We start from the raw sequence: 25,010 nt of genomic DNA on the forward strand, positions 1-25,010 counted from the left end.
GTAACAAGAGGGGTGTGTTTATGAGAGAGAGAGAGAGAGACAGAAGGGACAGTGTGGAAAAAGAAGAGCAACATGGAAGAAACACAGAAAAACAAAGAAAAAAAGAGAGAAAGAAGAAAAAAGAAAGAGGTAAACTAGGACATGTGCTGACAAAACAGCAAGAAACCTAAGACAAGAGCACATAGAATTAGGAAGAAATGTTTGGGAAGGGAGATGAAAAGGGAAAGGTCAAAAAAAAAAAAAGTCGAAGGCAAACCTAGAAATAGAGAGTGGAGACTAGCCAGCAGGAGAGACAGAGGGAGCTGAGGCACAGAGAGAGATAAGAAATAAAGAGGGGAAGAATAGAATGAAGCGGAGAGAGAGGGAAGGAGAAGTGAAGATGAGAGCAAGATGAGAGGTATAAAAGGGCAGACAAATCAAAGAAGAAAAAGAAGGATGGAGAAAGAGGTAAGAAAAGGAGAGGGGAAAACACAAAATGTAAAAGAAAAGAGATGAAAAGAAAAAACATTCAAAGAAACAGTGCAAGTTAGAAACTGAAAAAAGGATGAAAGATGAGAAAAGGGGAAAAAGATTGAGATAGAGAAGCAGAGTGAATTTAGGAACATTGGTCAAAGAATACAAAATTAGTTTTGATAGGAGAAATAGGTTGAATAGCTCTATTGTACTCCATGTGAATACAGCTAATGAAGATCTGCGGTACTCTTCAGAGATGCTAAGGCTGGTTGTTTACTGTCCTCTCCACAAAAATAACTGCATCAGGTAATGCAGATGTTAGCTAGATTTAATCATTTCACAACGTATAGGCACTTCAAAACACCACATTGTATACAATAAATACATACAATTTGGTCAATTTGAAAAGTAAAGAAAAAGCATATTTAAAAAAAAGTAAAGAGTGGTAAAGGAGACAGGGTTAGAGAGGTAGGAGAACACGGGGATAAATAAAAACAGACTAGGAGAAATGGAGATGAAATTAAAAAGCTGATAGAGAAAGAAACTGAGTATCTTAAAGGAAAGTTTATTCATTATTATACTCTAATAAATACACATATAGTATAACTAAAACAATTTTTCTCTTTCACCTGATCTATCTAAATCTATGTTCAAGCAAAAGTTAAAAGAAAACATGGCACTCCATAAAAAGTGTGAGAAAACATTCACTTCCCCCAGATCAATTATTCTGGTAATTCAAAGGCCCTATAATGGGCACCAATAAACAAATAAATTGCATACTTCATGAATTATTTTAATCTTTAGAGTTATATTAATAGAAAAGTATACCTTAAGCACTGCATCACATACACACAAAAAGACACCACAAATAAGATATAGAGCAAATAAAGGAAGTCTATTTTACATTTACCAAGAAATTAAATTGTATAAGAACTTCATGTCCAATTTCCTATTGTCCTTGGTCTCAGTGCCTTTGTTCTAAATGCACTGTCTTCATTTATGCCTACTTAAACTCCATACGTTTTTCACAGGAGGTTTTAAACATATGCGAAGAAGTATAGCAAAACCCTAATCACTCAGATTAAAATAATTATCAACTCATGGCAAATCTTATTTCATCTCTGCCTCCCCATTTACTCTGTCCTTTGGATTATTTTGAAATAAATTCTAATCATATAATTTCATCCATAAATACATAAATAATGATCTCCAAAAGATGTGGCAAAGGACTTAGGAGTTAACTTCAAGGGGCTCTCACTGACTGAAGGTGAATCATTTCAAGTATTAATACAAACAGTATCTGTAATGAATGGTAACATATCAAATATTTCTAAAATGTTGCTCTTTTTAAACATAACCATAATAGTATTATCATGTGTAAAATAATTAATGTCATCAACTACTTGTTTACTGTTCAAATTTCCCCTATGGTCTCAATTTCTATAGCTGTTTTGTTGAAATTAACATCAAATTTTAAATTGTTTCATTTTTTGTTATTAGAAGTAGTGCCACAGTAGCTTTGTGCACACATATTTCTCAGATATTTCTCAGTATATATCTGTAAGATAGATTCCTAGAGATAAGACTATGGGGCCAAAAAGTGTATATATGTAATTTTGCTTGTATTGCCAAAATTCTCTCTGAAGCACACCATTTTGCATGGCCAATAGCAATATGTAAGAGTACCTTTTTCTGTTAGCAACAAAATACATTGTCAAACTGATGCTAATACCATGGACTTTTGCCAGTGTGATAGGAAAGAAATGATATACTGTGTTGTTTTAATTTACATCTCTCTTATTATAAGTGATGTTGAGCTTCTTGTCATATAAGATTAATCTGTAATTGTTTACATGAATTCTATTCATTGTCTCCTGTTGATATTTTCATAAAGCTGTTGGTCTTTTTCTTCTCCAGTTTTTGAAGCTCTTTAGATATTTGAGAGATTAACACTTTGTCTATTATACAAGTGGCAAACATCCTTCTGGTTTGTCATTTGTCTTTTTACTTTGATTATGGTGTTTCTGCTATGCAAAAGTGTGTGTGTTATATAAATCATAAAATAATTTACCCATGTTTTCTTCCAGGACTTAGTACAGTATTATTTTCTATACTGACATCCTGTTATACAGTATGAGAAATGGATTCAAACTTACCTCTTCCCAATTTGCTATCTCATTAGCACAAACACCACATATTAAAAATTCCATATTTTCTCCACTTACAGGATGCTCCCTTTAGTACACGTTAAATTTCCATATGCAATTGGGTTTATTGTGTATTTTCTATTCTCTTCAATTGTTCTGTCTATTCCTGTACCAACAGTATATCATTTTAATCTGAAATTCTTAGATCATGTTATAACATGTAGCAAGACAAGTCATCTTTACCCCTCTTCACTTTCTGCATTTTCTTAGCTATTCTTGTTTGTCTGTTCTCGAAAATGAACTTTATAATCTGTCTAGCCCTAGGAGGAAAAATCTGATGGTACTTTCATCAGGATCATATTAAACTTCTAAATTATTTTTTTAAAACTGACATCTCTAAGAATATTGAGTCTTCCTACACGGAACATAGTATATCTTTATATTTGTTCAAGTTTATGCTTATGCCTTTGGGAGTTTTTATAGTTCTCATAAAAATTCTGAAGATTTCTCATTAAGTGTATGCCTGTATAATTTGCTTGGCTATCATAAATAGTATCTTCTCTTCCATTACATCTTGTGACTATTTCAATTTTTAAAATGTATGTGTTTTCAAAGGCCCTGTTCAGCCCCAGCATATCAGAGTAAAATACTCCGTAACCACCCAAATCAAACGAATAGTCTCTCATCTCTAAATGTCTAGTGTCTTTAAAAAAAAAAAAGTTTAACATTTGTCTTAACATTTTATGAGATCTTTTTCTGTCTCCCCTGTTAGAACATAAACTGTTCAAAAACAATATGGTATCACTTTCTGTTTAGTACTCAGCACACTATATGATGCTGGGAATATAGTTGGAACTCAGCAAATACCTAGTTGATAGATAAGGAAACAAATTACAACAACTATCTCCCATAAAAACTCACAATATATTCATCAAACCACATCTCTGACCCCAATCAGCTTGCAAATACTTAACGTTAACCATGACAGGAATGTGGAAGAACTGGTTAAAAATGACTGCTACTTCAGGGGCAAAAGTCCTCAACATTGATGGCGTTGAGTCATCCAAAATGAGTTGGGGAAGATGGAGGAAGGTAGTAGAAAGAGAGAAAAGTTTATATGAATGAAATGTGAAATCTGATTAAAATGAACACCCAGTAATACACTACAGGAAAGTCAGTTAAAAAACACATGGATATTTTACTTTTGTACAAAATAGAGTAACAGAGACAGATTTATCCTACCACCTGAAAAGCAAATAAAATATATGGAACAGCAATTTTCAAGATATTGGCTATCAGACAGCAAAGAACTGAGAAATAGGAACTAAATGAGGTAAGCCTTCCACCTTACTCCCTTGAGGGAGTTTCCAGGCCATGGGAACTTACCCAGGCAAAGCCGAGAAGATTTTCTGAAATGAAGAGACAAAGCGGAAGGATGTGGAGAATAAGGCAGCGAGAGTTTGCATAACAGACTACTGTAGAATAAAGAGGTACATACAGAGAACAATGGAGATCAGCAGAGGGTCCCACTCAAGTATTCAACAGAGTACTGATCAGCGCACAAAAAAAAAGGAAGCGACCCAAAACTGCGGGGAAAAAAACACCAGAAAAATTTACAAAAACTATACATAACCGGTATTCACCAAGGTCAGGAGTGATGCTTGTCCCCACAAATCAGACTGGAAAAGGGATTAAATTGTTTACACAAAACTTAACTGTGTCCCAAAGCAAATTTACAGAAATCCAAAAATATCCAGCATACAAAGTAAAACTCACAATGTCTAGTATCCAATAAAAAAAAGTACCAGGTATACAAGGAAGCAAAAAATATATAGAACCCATAATGAAGAGGAAAAAAAAAATCAATCAATTAGAAACAACCTAAAATTGAGACAAGGCAGTTGAGGACACTAAAATAGTTATAGCTGGACTCAATATGTTCAAAAGGTTAAGTAGAGATATGGACGATATTAAAAAGACCCAAATCCAGCTTCTAGAGATGAAAACTATAATGTCTGAGATGGAAAATATACTGGATGGGATTAATACCAGATTGGATATTGCAAAAGAAAATATTAATGAACTTGAAGGCATAGTAAGATAAACTAACTAAAATGAGACACAGAGAAAAGACTAACATCAAAATGATAAAAAGCATCTGTGACTCATGGGACAATTTCAAGTGACCCAGAATACATGTATTTGGAGTCCACAAAGGAGACTGGGGATAGGGGGGAGGGCATATTTGAAGAAATAATAGCCAAAATTTTCCAAACTTGATAACTACAAACCACAGATCTAAGAACCTCCACAAACACTAAGGTCAGGAAACATGAAGAAAACTACACCAATGCACACCACGCCATAATAACATCATTCAAAAACAGTGATGAGAAAATCTTAAAAGCACCCAGAGAAAAAAGACATGTTATGTACATCAATGCAAAGATTAAGAATAGCAGCATACAGCTGAGCATGGTGGTGTGTGCTTGTAATCCCAGCTACTCAGGAGGCTGAGGCATAAGAATCACTTGAATCTCGGAGGTAGAGGTTGCAATAAGCTGAGATCACGCCACTGCACTCCATCCTGGGTGACAGAGACTCTGTTTCAAAAAATTAATTAATTAATTAAAAAGGATAGTAGCATAGTTCTCAATGGAAACAAAACAAAAACAGTAGAGCAAGATCTTTAATGTACTGAAAGAAAAAAACCCATCAACCTAGAATTTGACACTCAGAGAAAATCTTTCAAAAATGGAGGTGACATAAAGACTTCTTCAGACATACAAAAGTTGAAAGAACATATTACCAACAGATGTACACCACAAGAAGTGTTAAATGATGTCCTTCAGGCCAAAGGATAATATCTGATAGAAGTATGAATCTATACAAAGGAATAAAGTGCACCATAAGTATAAATATATGATTTATTATTATTTGGATTTCTTTACAAGTTATAAAACTTAGACAAAAAATAATACTAAGACAAAAGGTTTGTAACATATGTAAAACTAAAATGTATTACATCAATAGCACAAAGGCCAGGGGGAGAAATAAAAGTAAAAAAGTAAATAATTATAGTATATGTGATGTGGTGTCATATCATTTGAGGACTGACTATAGAAAGTTAAAGATATATACTATAAACCCTAATGCAACCACTAAAGTAAGAAAACAGAGTTACAGCTTATAAGTCAACAAAAGAGATAAAATGGAATAATTTTAAAATACTCAATTAATAAAAGAAAGCAGAAAAAGAAAGGGGGAACAAAGAACAGATAGGATGAGTAGAAAACAAATAGCAAGGTGATAGATTTGAACTTAATTATATCAAGAATCACAAGTGTGAATACTCTAAAATATGCCAATTAAAAGGCAGAAATTGCCAAACTGGATAAAGACGTATGATCCAAGTATATGCTGCCTACAAGAAACACTTTAAATACAAATAAGTTAAAAATAAAAGGATGGATACCCCTTAAGAACATACACACAAAATCCTCAACGAAATACTGGCAAGCCAAATCCAGAAACATATAAAAAGATTTATGTATCATAACCAAGCAAGATTTATCCCAGGATTGCAAGATTAGTTTAACATCTGATAATCAATTCATGTAATGCATCATATTAACAGAATAAAGGACAAAAACTATAGGATAATCTCAATAGATACAAAAATTTGACAAAATCCAATATTCGTGATAAAAATACTGAGAATAGGAGAGAATCTTTCAACATAATAAACAGAATCTATGAAAAAATCTATAGTTAACATCACAGGAACTGCTGAAAGATTGAAAGTCTCCCTCTAAAGCCAGGAAAAAAAAAAAAAGATTTCTACTCTCTCTAACTTTATTCATCACTATATTTGAGATTCCAGCTAGGGCAATTAGGCTAAAAATATTTTGTAAAAGGCATTCATCTTGGAAATCAAGAAGTAAAACACTCTTCATTCACAGACAACAAGATCTTGTAGATAAAAAAAAAAAAATCTAAGAAATTCACTAACAAACTTACCAGAAGTTCACTAAGGTTGCAAGATATAAGAGAAATATACAAAAGTTAATTGCATTTCTATATACTAACCATGAACACTCCAAAAATGAAATTAAGAAAACAATTCCATTTATAATAACATTTTTAAAAACTTAAAATACAAATAATTTAAGAAATGAAGTACAAGACTTATACACTACAAACCACAAGACATTACCGAAAGATATTAAAGAAGAGCTCAATACTTGTGAAGATATCCCATGTTCATGGATTGGAAGATGTAATATCATTAAAATGTTAATATTATTAATATTGCTAAGGTGGTAATACTCCCCAAATTGGTCTACAGATTCAACACAATCTCTACCAAAATCCCTTCCAGCTTTTTTACAGAAATTGACAAGCTGATCCTAAACCTCATATGGGAATATAAAGGGTGCAGAATAGCCAAAACAATCTTGGAAAAAAAAAAAAGAACAAAGTGGAAAGACTAACTTCAAAATTTACTACAAAACTAGTCATCAGGACAATGTAATATTAGTATAAGGACAGACAAATAAATCAATAGAATTAAATTCAGAGCCCTGAAATACAACCTTACATTTATAGTCAATTGATGTTTAACAAAGGTGCCAAGAAATTTTAAAGGGAAAGAAATAGTGTTTTCAACAAATGGTGCTAGGACTCTGAATATCCATATTTATATCCACATTATATCCACATGCCCTTCCCACCAAAAAAAAAATTGGATCCCTGCCTCCCACCATATACAAAAACTAACTCAAAACTGATCACGCACCTATATGTAAGAGTTAAAACTTCAAAACTCTTAGAAGAAAACATAGGAGTAAGTCTTTGTAAACTTGGGTTAGGCGGTAATTTCTTAGACACAACACCAAAAGCACACATGATCAAAGAAAAATTTGATGTACTAGATTTAATTGAAATTAAAAACTTTGTGCTTTAAAAGACACCATTAACAAAGTGAAAAGACCACTCGGAGACTGAGAGAAGATATTTGCATATCATACATCCAATAAAATATGGACATATATTATTAAAAATATAATATATATATATTTAAATATATATATAAAAAACTATTACAACTTAATAATAAAAAGAAAAATAACCCAATTAAAAAATAGGCAAAAGATTTGAACAGACACTTCTCCAAAAAAATCTACAAGTGGCCAAAAAGCACATGAAAACATGCTCAACACTGTTAGTGATTAGGAAAATGCAAATTAAAACTATAAAAAGACAACAATATACATTGATTAAAAAGGATAAAATTACAAAGATTGACCATTCCAAATGTTTATGAGTATGTGACAAGTAGTACTCTCCTATTCTACTGGTTGGACTGTAAAATGGCATGACCACTTTAGAAAACAGTTTGACAGTTTCTAAAGTTGAACATATACCTGCTACATGATCCAGACATGCCATTACTACATATTTATTTAAGAAAAAAGCAATCACATGTTTACACAAAGACTTGTACACTGGTGTTCATAGCAGCTCTATTCAAAATAGCCAAAAACTGAAAACTATCAAATATTTATCAACAGATTAATCCATTTAGAAAACAAACTGTGGCTCAATGGAACACTACTCAGAAATAAAGAAGTAAACTGGTTAAACATGCAACAACATGGATGAATCTCAAAATAATTATGCTGGGCAAAAGAATGCCAACAAAAAGAGTATGTGCCATACAGATATGTGCCATATTCTCTTGCATTTGCTTTATTAATAACAAAGCCATATTTCAGTTCTTATTATTTGGTCTTTAATTTGGCTTTTCTAGCTATCTTATTAATACTGATTTGTAGCTGAACTCCACTGCATGATTCAATTTATATAAAATTGTAGAAAATGGAAATTAATCAATAGTAACAAAAAGTAGATCAGAAGCTGCCTCGGGACAGTGAGGAGTGGGGAGATGAAGTGCAGAGAGGGACAGAAAGGAAGGACTTTGTGGGGCAGGAGGAAACTTTGTGGGGGAGTAATATACTCATTATCTTTTTTTTTTTTTTTTGAGACAGTGTCTCGCTCTGTCACCCAGGCTGGAGTGCAGTGGTGCGATCTCTGCTCACTGCAAGCTCTGCCTTCTGGGTTCACGCCATTCTCCTGCCTCAGCCTCCCAAGTAGCTGGGACTACAGATGCCCACCACCATGCATGGCTAATTTTTTGTATTTTTCAGTAGAGACGGGGTTTCACCATGTTAGCCAGGATGGTCTCGATCTCCTGACCTCGTGATCCGCCTGCTTCAGCCTCCCAAAGTGCTGGGATTACAGGCGTGAGCCACCGCGCTGAGCCTATACTCATTATCTTGATTGTGGTGATGGTTTCATAGGTACATACATACATGAAAACATCAAATTATAGATTTCAAGTATATGTAACTTACTACATATCAATTAGACCTCAATAAACCTGAAAAAATAATACATAAATAGAATTATGGAACATTAACAGAAAAAGAGGCCTCAAAAACATTAGCAGAGCAGAAGGCTTAGAAATCATTTTATCAGGGGCCAGGCATGGTGGCTCATGCCTGTAGTCCCAGTACTTTGGGAGGCCAAGGCGGGTGGATCACCTAAGGTTGGGAGTTCGAGACCAGCCTGACCAACATGGAGAAACCCCATCTCTACTAAAAATAAAAAATTAGTTGGGCGTGGTGGCACATGCCTGTAATCCTAGCTACTTGGGAGGCTGAGGCAGGAGAACCGCTTGAACCCGGGAGGCGGAGGTTGCAGTGAGCCGAGATCACACCATTGCACTCCAGACTGGGCAACAAGAGCAAAATTCCATCTCAAAAAAAAAAAAGAAGAAGAAATCATTTTATCAAAGTCCTTCTAATTTTACCCAAAGAAAATAATGAGTCAAGCAACTAGATAATGTTAGGTTTAGAACCAAACCCTAAGCTTCACAACTTTTTCTAACACACCACATTGCTTTAGGTAGGGTATGGGTAGAAGGGCAGGACCAGTCAGGTTAACAGACTACGTGCTGGCTATCTACATAGCCACATGTTTGCTTTTTTAGCAACAAGGAGAAGCAAATATAAATGGTTAAAAGTATACTGACTAGGTTCCAATCCTGTAACTTTCACTTGTTAGCTATATGACCTTAAATCTGTTACTTAACCTCTTTAACCTTCAACTTCTTCATCAATTAAAAAACAAAAACAAAAACAACAACAACAACAAAAAACACTTCTTAGGGCTATTGTGATGATCAACCAAAGTAATGCACATAAAGCATAAAACTAGTGGTAGGGCTGTTTTAAGAATAAATGTTTGCTGTCATCAGCAGCATCATTATTATATTTATTATCATCAGATCCCACTTACAACCGATCTGATTCATGCTAGGCACTTTATCCAATGCCAGGAATGATATGGGGACATTTAGCTAGAACATTCTAGTATGAGGACAGATTGTAAAAAGACTTAAATACTTCCATATCAATAGATAAAAGCTATAAACAGCCTAGTCACTTTAACTCCTCCCTAGGCACCCCTGAGGTAAATGTCTGAGAAAGCAGGGGCCTCCATGACTCTGCTCCAATACTATGGTCAGTGCTCACGTATGACAAGTTGTTAAAATACTTTTAATATCACTCCCTTTTGAGGTTCCCAAAGGGCTTATTTGCCTCTGCTGGCCTGACATAGTCTAGGAACAGCCTGCCTATGGTATTCTCACAAATAAAGGACAGTACATCATCACAACTTTCCCCTGCAAACCTGCTTTTCCTCTGGTATTTCCTACTACAGTGCCACTATCCAGCTAATTAACTACGCCAGAAATACGAGTGCCATTCTTGAGTCTCTCTACTCCCAAAATCCACACATCCAATTCATCCATTCACTTATAAGCATTTATTGAGCATCTACTATGTACTAGGCAATTTGCTAGGCACTGAAGACAAAATAGTGAACAAGACAGACAAGCTTTTGGAGAGCTTACAACAGAGGAGGGAGATAAACAGAAAAATAAACAAACATATGATACATTCAATCCAATGAGGAAAATTAACCAGGATTCAAAAGGAACTAATGTTAACTTTGTATAATCAGAAAAGACTTCTCTGAGGAGGTAACAATCCAGCTGGAACATAAACACAAGAAAGGATCAGCTAGCAAAGCTCTTGATGGTGGAGCATTCCAGAAATTGCAAAAATCTTGAGTTGTACCCACTTTGCATTATTTTGCAAGGTACTAAGCAACAGAAAGAGTAGTTAGCAGGTGAACTGTGAAATAGGCAAGGGCTAGAATTCTGTTGAGTAGAGCCCCTTAATCCTTGTAATTTTCTTTTTCTTTTTTTTTTTTTGAGATGGAGTCTCGCTCTGTCATCCAGGCTGGAGTACAGTGGTGCGATCTTGGCTCACTGCAACCTCCGCCTCCCGGATTCAAGCAATTCCCTGCCTTAGCCTCCCGAGTAGCTGGGATTACAGGCACCCGCCACCATGCCCGGCTAATTTTTGTATTTTTAGTAGAGACGGGGTTTCACCATCTTGGCCAGGTTGGTCTTGAACTCCTAACCTCGTGATCCACCCGCCTCAGCCTCCCAAAGTGCCGGGATTACAGGTGTGAGCCACCGCGCCTGGCCATCCTTGTAATTTTCACACCTCCCTTTCTATTCTCAATTTGACTATTTTGATTCAGATGTTATGATACCCCAAATTACAGAGAGCCAGCTAATAGGTTTGCCTTTCAAATTCTTTTTATCCCCCCACTGTGCTGCTAAGGTCCTTCATCTGCTTTAAGTAATGCTATATCTCTCTATCACTTTCAGGATAAAATTTATTCTGCTCAATACAATATGTGACCCTTCTTTGCTCATCTTCCACTACTTCCTTCTGCAAATACCAAGCTTCAAAATATAACTACCTGATGTGCTAGAAACACACCATTCTCTTTTTTACTTCTGCACCTTTGAACTACGTTAGGGTAGGAACGCTTCTTCCTGCTGTCTCTAGTTTCTTTGAGAAAGATTTGTCTGTATTAGAAAACCTACTTGCCTGCAGATACATGCCATATTCTTCTATATTAGCTTTATTAATAACAAAGCCCTATTTCAATTCTCCATCTGCCTTATTCTTTTGTTTTTCTTTAATTTAGATTTCCTGGCTATCTTATTGATATAGATTTGTAGCTGAATTCCACTGTGATCAGAGAAATTGTATACGATCAATGATATGCATAGTATACCATCAATTTTAATAAATGTTCCATGTACATTTGCAACTTTGAGGTGCAATGTTCCATGTACATCACTAAATCAAATTTGTTGGCCATGTTAAAATCTTCTGTATCTTGGCATGGCATAGTGCCTCATGCCTGTAAATCCCAGTATTTTGTGGGGGCCGAGGCAGGAAGATCATTTGAGTCCAGGAGTTCAAGACCAGCCTGTACAATATAGGGAGACCCCCCCTCCATCTCTACAAAAAATTAAAAAATTAGCCAGGCGTAGTACTGCATACCTGTAGTCCCAGTTACACTGGAAGCTGAGGTGGGAGGATCAGTTAAGCTCAAGAAGTGGAGGCTGCGGGAAGCCGTGATCGCATCACTGCACTACAGCCTGGGTGACAGGGTGAGACCCTGTCTGAAAAAAAAAAAAAAATGCAGAAAAAAAATATGTATCTCTATTGATTTTTTTTTCTGCTTATTTTATATGGTACTAAAAGAGATGCATCTAAAAAGAAAACTCCAACTATGACTGTGGATGTATCTATTTCTCCTTTTAGTTCTATCAGATTTGTTTCACATATTTTGATTCTAATTTATGAGGTGCATATAAATTTAAGTTTATTAATCTCCCTTTCGATCTTTAGTAATACTTCTAGAAGCCTTAATGTTGGCTTGTCTGATATAACTAGAATTTCTTTCAGTTAATATTTGCATGTTATATCTTCTTTCCATCATTTTCTTCTCAACCTTTCTGTGTTATGCTCAAGGTGTCTTTTACAAGTAGTATGTAGTTAGATTGTGTTCTATTATCCACTCTGACAATCTTTGTATTTATTTGTATTTTAACTGTATTTAGTCCAGTCATAAAGATTTAAAACTGTTTTAACATATTGGTGATTTAAATCTCTTATCATTATGGTAACTTTTTAATTTCTAGAAATGCTTTTACCCTGAAAACAATTTTGTCTGATAGTAATATAGCTATGCAGCTTTCTTTTAGAAAGCATTTGTATGGAGTATCTTTTTCTGTTTACTGTTTCCATTTGTTTGCCAACCTTTCTGTCTCCTCATGTTTTAGATATGTCTCTTATAAATAGCATTTAGTTGAAGTGTTTTAGTCCAGATAAACAATCTTTGTCTTTTGACTGTAATATTTATTCCATTTATATTTAAGATAACTGGCTGATATATATATATGAATTTAAACCTATATTTTATCCTGGGCTTTCTATTTGTCCTACTTGTTCTCTGTTTCTTTTTCTTTCCTTTCATCCTTCCTTGGATTGACTGAGTGTTTATGATCTTCATTTTTTCCCTCCAATAGCTTGGATATTGTATTACTTTCCTATTGCTGTTGTAACAAATTACCACAAATTTAATGGCTTTAAATAAACTTACTGTCTTACAGTTCTGGAAGTTTGAAGTCTGAAATGGGTTTCACTGAGCTAAAATCAAGGTGTTGGCAGGGCTGCATTACTTCTGGAGGCTCTATGGGAAATTCCATTCCTTTGCCTTTTCCAGTTTCTAGAAGAAACCTGCATTCCTTGGCTCATGGCCCCTTCCTCCACTTCAAAGCCAACAAGACAGCAACTTCCAGTCTCTCCAACCCCTGCTACCATTGTCACATCTTCTCTAACTCTGAATCTCCTACAATCTCTCTTTCATTTATAAAGACTCTTGTAATTACATTAGGCCAACCTGGATACTCCATAATCCAAGATAATCTCCCCATCTCAAAATCCTAAATCACATCTGCAAAGTCACTTTTTCCATGCGCGGTAACATTCACAGGTTCTGGGAATTAGGACACGGTAATCTTTGTGAGGCCATTATTCTGTATAATATAAATTTTATAAACTCAATTTCCTTTTCTTTAAATAGTCACTCTGGTTGTTTTAATACGCACACTTAACATGTCGAAGTCTAAAGTTAGTCCTTTTATATTCTCCTGTTGCATAGTAAAAGGACTATTAAAGACTTTTAGCTCCTTTACATGCCAATCCATGTATGACTTAGGCATGATGTCATCATTGCACATATTTTGATTCTGTCTTGTTAAAACCCCACAAAACATTATTATTCTTTTGTAAAGTTAGTGTTCATTTGTATTTACAAACATATTTCACCAATTACTTTCCACTTCATTCCTTCTTACATTCCTTCCATTTCATTCTTTCTTGCATCATCAACTATTCATGTACAATCACATTCTTTTTGCTAATATCCTTTATGATTCACTTTAGTGAAAGTATGTTGGTAGAAAACCCTCTGTTGTTGCTGATCTGAAAATGTCCCTGATTTTTATATTTTTTTGTGAAAAATATCAATAATATACAAAAGTATAGCAAATATAAAATAAATCCACATGGACACATTATCTAGCTTCAATTATTATCAACTCATGGTCAAACTTTTTTTCCACAATATCCTCCCACTTCCAGAAATTTTGAAAAAAAATCAAGACATAATTTTATCTGTAAATATTTTAGTATGCATCTTTAATATTTCAGTATGTGTCTCTAAAAGACAATATTGAAGAACATCTAATACCAAATATACCTATATTTATGTTTATATTTATATTGTATATCTCTTTTTTAACGCAACTACAGTACCATCACACTTTCAGAAAAATCTATAATTTCCTCATATTAGTATTCACATTTCCCCAATTTTCCTATAATTTTTTATAGCTTATTTGAGTGAAATAGGTTTAAATATTTCTCAAATCTCCTTTAATCTACAAGTTTCCTTGTAAGTATTCTGATGCTGAAACCAGGTCTCTTACCCAATAGAGTTTATCATAATAGGATTTTGCTGATTGCATTCCCATGGTGTCATTCAGCAAATCTCTATTTTTCTGTAAAATTATAGTTCAATCTATAACTTAATACAGATTTTTAGGTTTGACTTTTTATTTTTAGCAAGACTACTCCATAGGTTGTAGGTACATAATGTTCAGCTTTTATTTTTTAACAGTGTTAGCAACCATTGATCATCACCCTGTATTACTATCATTCTTAAAGATATTTCCTCTGGTTATGAATTCTAAATTATAAGCTATTTTCTTCAGGACAAAAATATCTTATTCCATTGTCTTCTGTCCCACCATTGTTCTAAATAAGTCAGCTGCCAGCATGACCACTGTTCTTTTGGAAAAAAAAAAACAAAAAACTTTTGTCTAGGCCCTAAAGTAATGTTAAGATTTTTCTCTTTGCCTTTGGTTTTCTTCATTTCACTGTGATGTTTCCAAGTATGTACTTTTTCTTGCTTGAAATTCATTGAGATTCTTGAATATATGGACTGGTGTCTTTCCTCGGTACTGAAAAATTCTCATTCATTATCTCTTTAAATATTGCTTTTGCCCATTTCTTTTCTCTTTCTTTTCTTGCAGAAATTCTAATTTATTAGACTTTCTCACTATAATTCCTCACTGATCACTCTAATTTCCATGTCTCTTCACCTCTTTCATATTTTCCATTTCTGTCTCTTTGAGCTATATTCTGAATGATTTATTCTATCTTCCAGTTCATTCAATCTCTTTGTGGAGTACTTCTAACTTCCTAATTAGTAGTTAAGCTGAAAGATGAGTTTTGAGTTTTTATTACTGCATTTTTCGTTAGTAGAAATTACATTTAGTTCTTTTTTCAACCTGCTGTGTAGCTCTGTCACTTTTTAGACTCCTGATCCCTGAACATATCTTTAAATCTGTCTTTTATTTACTTAAACTCAGCCCAGTATAGTTATCTTAATGATCTATGACTGGTTTTTCAAGCTTTTGTAGGTTTATTTCGAGTTTCTATCATTCTGCCAATTCTTGCTCAGGATGTCCTATTTCCTTGTACAGCTGGTTATCTTTGACAGTGAATTATTCATTGACCATGAAACTTTACTGGTAGAACTTTTTAAGCTAAAAATGAAAGTATACTCCAGAGAATATCTGCATTTGTTTACCAGACCATTTTCAATTCATGCGTTGACAAATAACCCAATTCTAAAATGGACAAAGGAATTAGACATTCCTGCAAAGAAGACAGACAAATGGCCAATAAACACATTAAGAAGCGCTCAATGCCACTGATCATTAGGAAAATGCAAATCAAAACCATAATGAGATACCACTTCACACACACTAATCAAATAGACAAAAAATAAGTGTTGGTGTGGCTGTAGAGAAACTGGAACCCTCATACATTGCTTACGAGAATGTAAAATGGTACAGCTGTTTTGGAAAACACTTTGGCAATTCCTCAAACACTTCACACAGAGTTACCATATGACCCAGGAATTCCAATCCTAGGTAAATATACCTATGAGCATAGAAAACATATTTCCATACAAAAACGTTTTACACAGATATTCACAGCAGCAGTATTCATGATAGCCAAAAAGTAGAAACAATCCAAACGTCCATCAATTGATGAATGAGAAAACAAAAAGTGGTATACAGTCATATGATGGAATACTATTCAACCATAAAAACAAATGAAGTACTGATTCACACTACAACACAGATAAATCTTGAAAACATTATGCTAAGAAAGAAGTGAGACATAAAAGACCACATATTGTGTGATTCCATTCACGTGAAATGTCCAGCATAGGCAAATCCACAGAAATGGAAAACAGATTAGTGGTTGCCAGTGACTGAGAAGGAAGAGGCAAATGGGGAATGGCTGCTAATGGGTACAAGGTCTTTTTGGGAGGGTGACAAGAGTGTTCTAGAATTATATAGTGATAGTTGCACAGCTTCATGAATATACAAAAAAAAAAAAAAACCACTGAATTGTACACTTTAAAGGGGTGAATTTTATGGTATGTTAGTATCTCAAAAAAGAAATGATTTTTTAAATTTACATATTGAAATATTTTTAGACCACCAAGGTAATATAAAACTTCTCCCCATGGTCTGTTTGGTGGTCACAACTTCCCAAGGACAGGCTTTTTTTCCTTTCTTGTTTTACCTGGCATCAAGACAACTTTCCTTGCACTCCCTTCAAGGAGGTAGAGTGAGTTTTTCACCCTTTTCGTGACATCACAGCCCTTTGTGGTCCCAGAATTAGTCTCTTAGCCTACATTGAATGAGCCCTGGGCTGACTTCCAACTATCCTTGGTGACATGCAAATCTACCAAGTTCCTATTCAAATGCACCAAGTTTCCCCAGTTTAGCAAATGCCCTCAGGGCAAATAAGACTTAAAGGCTCCTTTAGTCTCTCATACGTTCAGCTTTCTCTTAGATTTTGGCATGTTAATTCCTATCTTTTGAATTGTTTTTTTAAATACAGCATTCTTAGCTGTTTTCAGCTAAGGTTGTCCAATACCTCAACTTACACTGTTCCCAAAATGCAAATCCTATATTTATTTTTCAAGTTAAAATTAATTCTAGTGAGTTAGGAAAGGATTTGCAGCCTGATATAGTCTACATTAGAGTAGCTTCAGTATTATTTATGACTTCAGGTGATTACAGTAGATATTTAAGAATTAAATAACACATTTTATTACTTTTTAAAAAGAAAAAATTAAACATTAATTTGAGGAGCAGTCTAATTTAAAAGAAGCATGAGTGGATAACTTGTTCTCTCAAGTATCAAGGTTCTTTAAACAGCTAAAGTAAATAAGACTGTGTGGTAAGGATACACAAACAGATCTGTTTTAGAAAGAGTAGCTTGGGAACGACCACACATGTATGGAAACTTGATCTATGATACTTGTAGATCACTGAAATGAAAAATAGAATATTCAGTTCTATAATGCTGGGAAAAACTGATTAGCCATATGGGAAAAAAAGAAACTGGACCCCCACTTCACACCACACAAAAATCAGTTCTACATGGATTAAGGACACAAATATGAAAGGCAACTTTTTAAACAGATTTTCTTTTTTAGAGTAGTTTTAGAATCACAGTAAAATTGAGAAGGTACAGAGATTTCCCATATACCCCCCTGCTTTTAGTAGAAAATATCAGACTATATTTTTATAATCTCAGGGAAGGTCAAGATTTGTTAAACAAGATGCCAAAAGCATAAACCATAAAAGAAAAAGTTGACAGAGTCAACTATATTCAACTATAAAATGTGTTAATCAAAAGACACTATAAAGAAAGTAAAAGACAGGCTGCTCACTTGGAGAAAAAGAAATGTGCCACGTGCATAACTGACAAGGGATTCACATCCAGAATATATAAAGAGCTTCTATTACAGAAATCCAGTTTTTAGACCGAGTGCAATGGCTCATGCCTGTAATCCCAGCACTTTGGGAGACTGAGGCAGGTGGATCACCTGAGGTCAGGAGTTCGAGACCAGCCTGGCCAGCATGGTAAAAACCCGTCTCTACTAAAAATACAAAAAATTAGCCACGCATGGCGGCACACGCCTATAATCCCAGCTACTCAGGAGGCTGAGACAGGAGAATCGCTTGAACCCGGGAGGCGGAAGTTGCAGTGAGCCAAGATCATGCCATTGCACTCCAGCCCGGGCAATAAGAGCAAAACTCCATCTCAAAAAAAAAAAAAAAAAAAAAGAAAAGAAATCCATGTTTTAAAGTAAAAAAAAAAAACAAAAAAAAATGGCAAAAGACATAAACACCCAAAGAACATAAACAATGAAAGGTTCAACATCATCAGTAATTAAGGAAATTTACATTAAACCCCCAATGGGATACCATTTCTCACTCACCCGATTGTCAAAAAGAAAAAAAATTCAGGTAATTACGAATGTAGAAATGTCTTACATGTTGCTGAAAAAGGGAACAAAGTGAACACTTACATCCTGCTTGTGAGGCTATAAACTGGTACAGCCACTTTATAAAACAATCCAGTGTTTTCCAGCAAAACTGAAGGTTTTTAAAATCATGAACACAAAGAGACACGAGTTAGAAGGGTCACTTAGAAACAGATTTTAATGGAAAAAAGTAAAAATTAAATTTAAAAGCAAAAAAATAAAAAAAAGACTGAAAACATCCTAAATATCCATCCACAGGATAATGGATAAAGAATGGTAAAGTCACACAATGAAATTATGCGTGGCAATAAAAAGTGAACAAACTGTAATACATCAGCATGAAGGAATCTCACAGAATGTGCAAAAGCAAAGCCATAGGAATCACATAGTAGAATATCATTTATACAGAGTTCCAAAGTAGACTAAACAACACAGTGTTTGGAATGCATAGACATGTGGTAAAACCATATAGAGAATCAAGGAGAGTGGAAAGAAAAAGATATAATCAGGGAAAATACACAGGTTGGCTTCAAAAAATGTTGGTTATGTATTATTTCTTAAGCAATACATAGGCACGGGGTATTTATTTTATTTGTATTCTCTGAATCTGTAGATGTGTCAAAAGTACTATTTTGCACATGTGAAATAATTTCTCATTTAAGAAGTAAATAAATACATGGTTGTGGTACAAAACATTAAAAATTCAGAAAACTATATGAATAAAATAAAAATTATCAATAATTACATTACCCTGAAATAACTATAGTATTTGAAGGAGGTAAATATACTTAAATGATGTACCTTTCTTCTATTCTTTATTTTTATTTAATCTGTTTTAAAGCTTTACTGAGGTATAATTTACCTATAATAAATTTCACATATTTAAAATGTATAATTAAATGAGTGACATATATACATATAAACACATACACACACATTGGTGGAAGCATCATCTCATCAAGAAAATGAATATATCCATCATCCCCTAAAGTTTCCTCATGCCCCTTTTGGATCCATCCCTCCTTACTTTCTCTTTCCCCTACCCCCAAGTAACCACTGGTGTGTTTTTCCATCACATTAGTTTGCATTTTGTAGAATTTTATTGGGTATATGTTTGGACATAGCTTATGCATATGTTTTACTTTCACAGACAATGCCAAAAAGTTTTCCAAAATGACTACACCAATTTACACTTCCACCAGCAGATTATGAGACTTCCAGTTGCTCCACATCCTAATCAACACTTGGTTGCCAGCCTTTTCCATTTTAACTATTCTTTCCACATTCTTAAGGAAAATACTCATAAAATGATTTGTCTGAACTCTTGAGCAACAACAACAACAAAAAATCAAACTTTCAACGAAGACTGAAGTGAAACTCATTATACAGAAATTTTAGTCTAAGAGCTTTTTCCCCTGCATGCATAATAATAATTGAAGCAAAGGCCCTAAATGATGTATGCCTCACAGATTCTGATTTAGTCCCAACATCTGATTTCTACATAAGATTTTTAGAAGAACCATTGGGACATACATAAAAGAACCGCATAACTTAAAAGCAAGTTGGGAATATCAACACACTGGAACTCAGGTAAAATAGAGTCCAACACAGTTTATATGCGTGACTTAAACACCTATAACACCTGAACCCAATACACCAAACAAAATACCACTAAAATTGTGTTCATAATTTGGATGGGGCGGGGCATAACTACTTTACCACGAATAGTTCTTTTCAATATGCTCAGCTTCTTGCTCTCAGCTTCTGCTACTTAACCATGGGAGAGGAACAATGTTATGAAATGATGCACTTCATTTTTAAAATTTGTAATTATTATGGATAACACAAAGGTAGTCTATCATCCTTATTTGTCTCTTTTTTCTTTTCTTTTCTTTTTTTAATCATCTCCCTAATCAATGGATCGCCTCTCCTTCTAACCTTTGTTTCTCAAAATACAAATTCTAAACTCATTTACTTGTGAGTGCAGAATCACTATTCTCTCCTCAGATTCATTCAAACTTGGCTTCTACCCTTATACTGTACTTAAATTATGTCTGCTGAGGTTAAAGCCCCCTCCTAACTTCCAAAGCCAATAGGCACGTAATCAGTTCTTGACTCCCAGGTAGACTTCTCTCCTTGTTAAAACTCTCCTCTCCTGGCTTCTATGAGACCACTGCCTCCTAGATTTCCTCCTTTCCTGATGCTCTTCCTCAGACTCCTTGGCTGTCTCTACCCATCGCTTAATGCTGGTGTTCCCCATCCTTGGTCTTGCCCTCTTCTTACACTATACTTATTTGAATGATTTCTTACACCCTTACAGGATTAACTACCACAAATCCACTGCTGCTTCCAACATTTATAAGTCTGATCTTGACTTCAGAAAACCTGATACCAATATATCTATTGGTATATATCCACTAGACAGCTATGCCAGATGTCCCGCCAGAATCTCAAACTCATTTTCTCTCCAACTGAATTAATCTCTCAATATTAGTTTTATTCGTGAATGCACAATTACAATTCAAATGAAGTCAATAAAATACAAGATATACTTAAATTTTTCATGAAGGGTTAAACAAAGAATAAATTTGTATTATGGACTCTTCCTCAGTTATGAAGGTAACTCATATTCATTAGCAAAAATTACAAAATACAAAAGAGATGATAAAAAGCAAATATCCCAGCTCTCAAAGGCAAGCAACATTATCCCCTCCTTCCAGAAAAAGCAATTTTTAACCATGCTGAAGTTACACATCAAAATATGAAACTGGTAAATAGGATTTTGTTGTTGTTGCTAATTCTCAATATTTTCCAGGCTGTTTTACAATATTAATCAGGGAAAACAAATTTCTATTAACTGCCTACCTAAAGGGAGAACTAGAATAATATTTTAATTACAAAGGCAATCCTTTTACATGCTGTATTTTAAATGTTCTAAAGAAATCAATGCTTTTGGCTTGGCATCTATCTTGTCTATACCCAGACGTCTATCGGTGTGCGCTATAGCCCACAGTTCATCCACAGTATCTTCCTCTAAAGAAAACCATAGCAAAGGAAAACCTGGAAGAAATAGAAGTCAAATCTAAAACCTAGCTGGGTAGATTGTGGTTTGCAAACACTACAGTAAAGTGACACTTTTAACACCCTTTCGCCACTTCACAAAGTTTCAGAAACATCACAGGTAAAAATCCTCTGCGAAGCTCTTCTCATCAGACCCCGCCAGGGAAAGGAAATTCGCTTCTCTTTCCCCAAAGCCCAGAGCCCACCTGGACGCGCCGTCGGAAGCCAGAGCACGGAGCAGGGAGCCGGGCGCGCGGCCGTCCCCGCCTGGGCTGGGGGTCTCCACCGTCCCCCGTCACGGGTCCCCCTAGACAGAGCCGCCCACTTGGACAGCGGGGACCCAGCCTCGCCCCGTCGCCAACCCCCGGTGCCCTCCAGACCACCGCGCTTGCAGCTGTCGCGGGGCCTAAAGCTCCCTCAGGCCCCCGCGACACAGGCGTCGCTGAGGAGACGTGGGAACAGCCCCTGGGCCCCACCACGGCCCCATTTTAGAGAAAGTTAAAGACAAAAGAGACAGAACGGACGCTCACCGCCAGCCCGCAAGGCGGGGCCGCCCTCACAGGCGCCCCCCACAGCCCTGAGCGAGCTGCCAGCTGGGAGAAGCGCACCTGAGCCACGCTGAGCCTTTCCCCGCCCGGGTCCCGCCGCGCTCCTCGGGATCTCCAGGTCCCACGCCCGCGCTGAGGGGGCGCCGCGCGGCCGCCGCCGGTTACCTGCTGGAGGCAGTGGGCGCTCTGCTGTCGCCACCCGCGGGAACTGTGACTCCGGTCACCTCGCGCGGCCGCGCCTCGAGGTCTCGCCCTTCCCACGGCCTCCCCTACCCTGTCACTTACCCCCTCTCTTCCACTTCCCTCCCCATACCCACTCCCACACCACCCACCAGGGCCGCCCCGCCCCTCGGGACGGGCGTTAAGGGGTGAGGCGAGGCAAGGCGGGGCGGTGCGAGGCAGGGCGGGGCAGGGCGGGGAGTGGAGTGGCGCAGAGGGGCTGGGCGCGGAGGGGCGGGGCCTCCCGCGCACCTGAGCCGCGCTGCGCCTGCGTCCTCCGCGACTCCGCGCTTGGCAGCCCCTTCCTGGGAAGGTGTAAAATGCCGCCAGGTGTGGGGTGTGTTGTGGGAGAAGAAGGGAGACGAGCGGTAGGAGGAGGATAGAGGGGAAGCTATTGGCCTGAGGAAACTTCTCTGACTTGGGGAGGCAGGAGCAGTCTTTCTGGCGGGAGATGTTTATGCACACTTTACTTAGAAGCGGAGTAGTCATGTTGTTACTTGACTTTTAGAGTTTTTATAAAAAGTCTAATTTATAAAGTTTTTGAGGATCAGCCCTGCTCTCTTCGCTTTTGTTGCCTTCTATCTGCTACTGCCTTGCCATCAATGGGTGTCTTGGAAAGAATATTAAATGTATCCTCCACAGCACCTCACACCCCCGATTCTATGAGAGATCCCCTCTAACCTTGGCAAAGCGGGGGGCCTGGCCCTTTTCTCTGGGCTTCCTTGGTGGAAATCTCAATACTGCTTGGAAATGAGTTTCCTAGACTGTCTGATGAAGAATGGCTTAGCATTTTTTTGTTTGTTTTGTTTTGACAGAGGGTCTGTCGCCCAGGCTGGAGTGCAGTGGTGCGCTCGTGGCTCAGTGCAGCCTCGACATTCAGGGCTGAGGTGATCCTCCCACCTCAGCCCCTCCCCCAAGTAGCTGGGAATACAGGCTCGAGCCAGCATGCCAGGCTAATTTTTTAATTTTTTGTAGAGATGAGGCCTTATTATGTGGCCCAGGCTAGTCTTGAACTCCTGGACTCACGTGATCCTCCCACCTCTGCCTCCCAAAGTGTTCCACCTCCCAAAGTGATGGGATTACAAGCATTGAGCCACGGTGCCGGCCTGGGTGGTGGGACTGTAAAATTGAAAGAAAGGTTCATACTTTTCTTTCTGGAGAGCAGTCTTTCCCAGAGTGAGTTCTGTCCATCTCAAGGTACTAGAGATGCTGGAGTGGGAGTAGGGGTAGATCACCAGATCACATTAATCTGGGGGAGAGAGACACAAAATACTTGTTTTCCTTGAGATTCACAATGCATACTAGCATTTTACAGGCGTAAGAACCATGTTTTACTTTCTTTGATCCTGCATCTCCCAAAGTGTTTGACCATAGAACTCTTTTCTTGAGAAATGCCTATTTCCAATCTTGGGCATTAGTGTTTCAACAAACTCTTTGAAAACCACTGCTTTCAACTCCTAGTACGTTCACATTTAATAATGTATCACCAATGTTTGCAAAGTTCTGCACTGTTCACACAAAACTTTCATGAGTCATCTCATTTAATCCTGGAAATTGCAATGTAGCTGTTATTATCTTCATTTTGCAGTTGAAAATATTTAAAGGTCAGACAACCAGTTAGTGGTTGCCCAAACATAGTCAATATTTGAATCTGAACTTTGAACTCCAAGGCATTTTAGACTAATATTCATTCTGTCTCTCTCTCATTTGTTCCTTTTTTTTTTTTTTTTTTTGGACAGGCTCTCACTGTTGCCCAGACTGGATTGCAGTGGCACAATCATAGCTCATTGCTGTCTCAAACTCCTGGGCTCCAGCCATCCTCCCACCTCAGCCTCCCAAGTGTGCTGGGACTACAGGCACATGCCACCACGCCTGGCTAAATTTTTAAATTTTTTTATAAAGACAGGGTCATGCTTTGCTGTCCAGGCTGGTCTGAAACTCCTGGCTTCAAGCAATCCTTGCACCTCAGCCTCCCAAAGTGCTGGAATTACAGGCATGAGCCACGGTGCCCAGCTTCCCTTGATACCTAAGGAGAGCACATCCTTGGTTAGAAATCACTAGATTCATGTGTTAGTTGAATCTTCTCAAGGGCAAGACCATAACTTTACCTATATTTTACTTCCTTGCAGCACCTGACTTAGTGCAGGGCACAAAAGTGTCATTGAAATGTGCTGAATGAATGAAGGAGGAATGAAAGCTCAATAACTACTAATTGAAGTGAGCTGATGCTTGGTTCCTTAAATGAACAACTTTAACAAACTCTTCACTGATGCAGAAGTACCAAGAGCAGGAGCTCCCCTAATTGTTCCTAGTTTTCTTCCCTAGTCCATCTTAAAACATTTTCCTAGAAGAATCCTCTCTACTGACAGATACCGTTCTTGTAAAATCATGAAGCCAATTCCTTTGTTTTCCTTGAATTGGGCCTCCTTCCTGTTCTATCTGAGGCAAGGCTACATGAATGGAGGATATTGTACACCTTTCTTTGTGCTCTTATTTCTAATCTCTTCCCACAAAAGGATCGTCCTCAAAATACTATGAAGGGGTTTTTGTTTGTTTTTTAATTTAGCAATTTTATATTATTTGAGGCCGATCTAAGGAGAAAAATGGACTAGTCAATATGGATAACGTGGCTGCTTAGATATTACTGTGTGTATCAATTCTT

At 36.7% G+C, this 25,010-nt stretch overlaps 1 protein-coding gene across 5 annotated transcripts in view; it reads right to left on the bottom strand.

Moving 5' to 3' along the window:
* The window catches only part of TC2N (tandem C2 domains, nuclear), an 88,123-nt gene that overhangs the window by 34,600 nt on the left and 28,513 nt on the right, over positions 1-25,010 (bottom strand). For 2 of the 5 annotated variants that reach the window (XM_054530418.2, XM_054530417.2), the window contains exon 1: positions 22,190-22,442. The exons of 1 other annotated variant lie outside the window; for it this stretch is intronic. The gene's annotated coding sequence lies outside the window, so the exon portion shown is untranslated. Of the gene's footprint in view, positions 1-22,189; positions 22,603-25,010 lie in introns of those variants that run through there. 2 more of the 5 variants (XM_024231937.3, XM_054530415.2) reach the window with 2 other exon arrangements.

The sequence above is a fragment of the Pongo abelii genome, chromosome 15, assembly GCF_028885655.2.
Source record: "Pongo abelii isolate AG06213 chromosome 15, NHGRI_mPonAbe1-v2.0_pri, whole genome shotgun sequence".
In the NCBI taxonomy this organism is placed as follows: Eukaryota; Metazoa; Chordata; class Mammalia; order Primates; family Hominidae; genus Pongo; species Pongo abelii.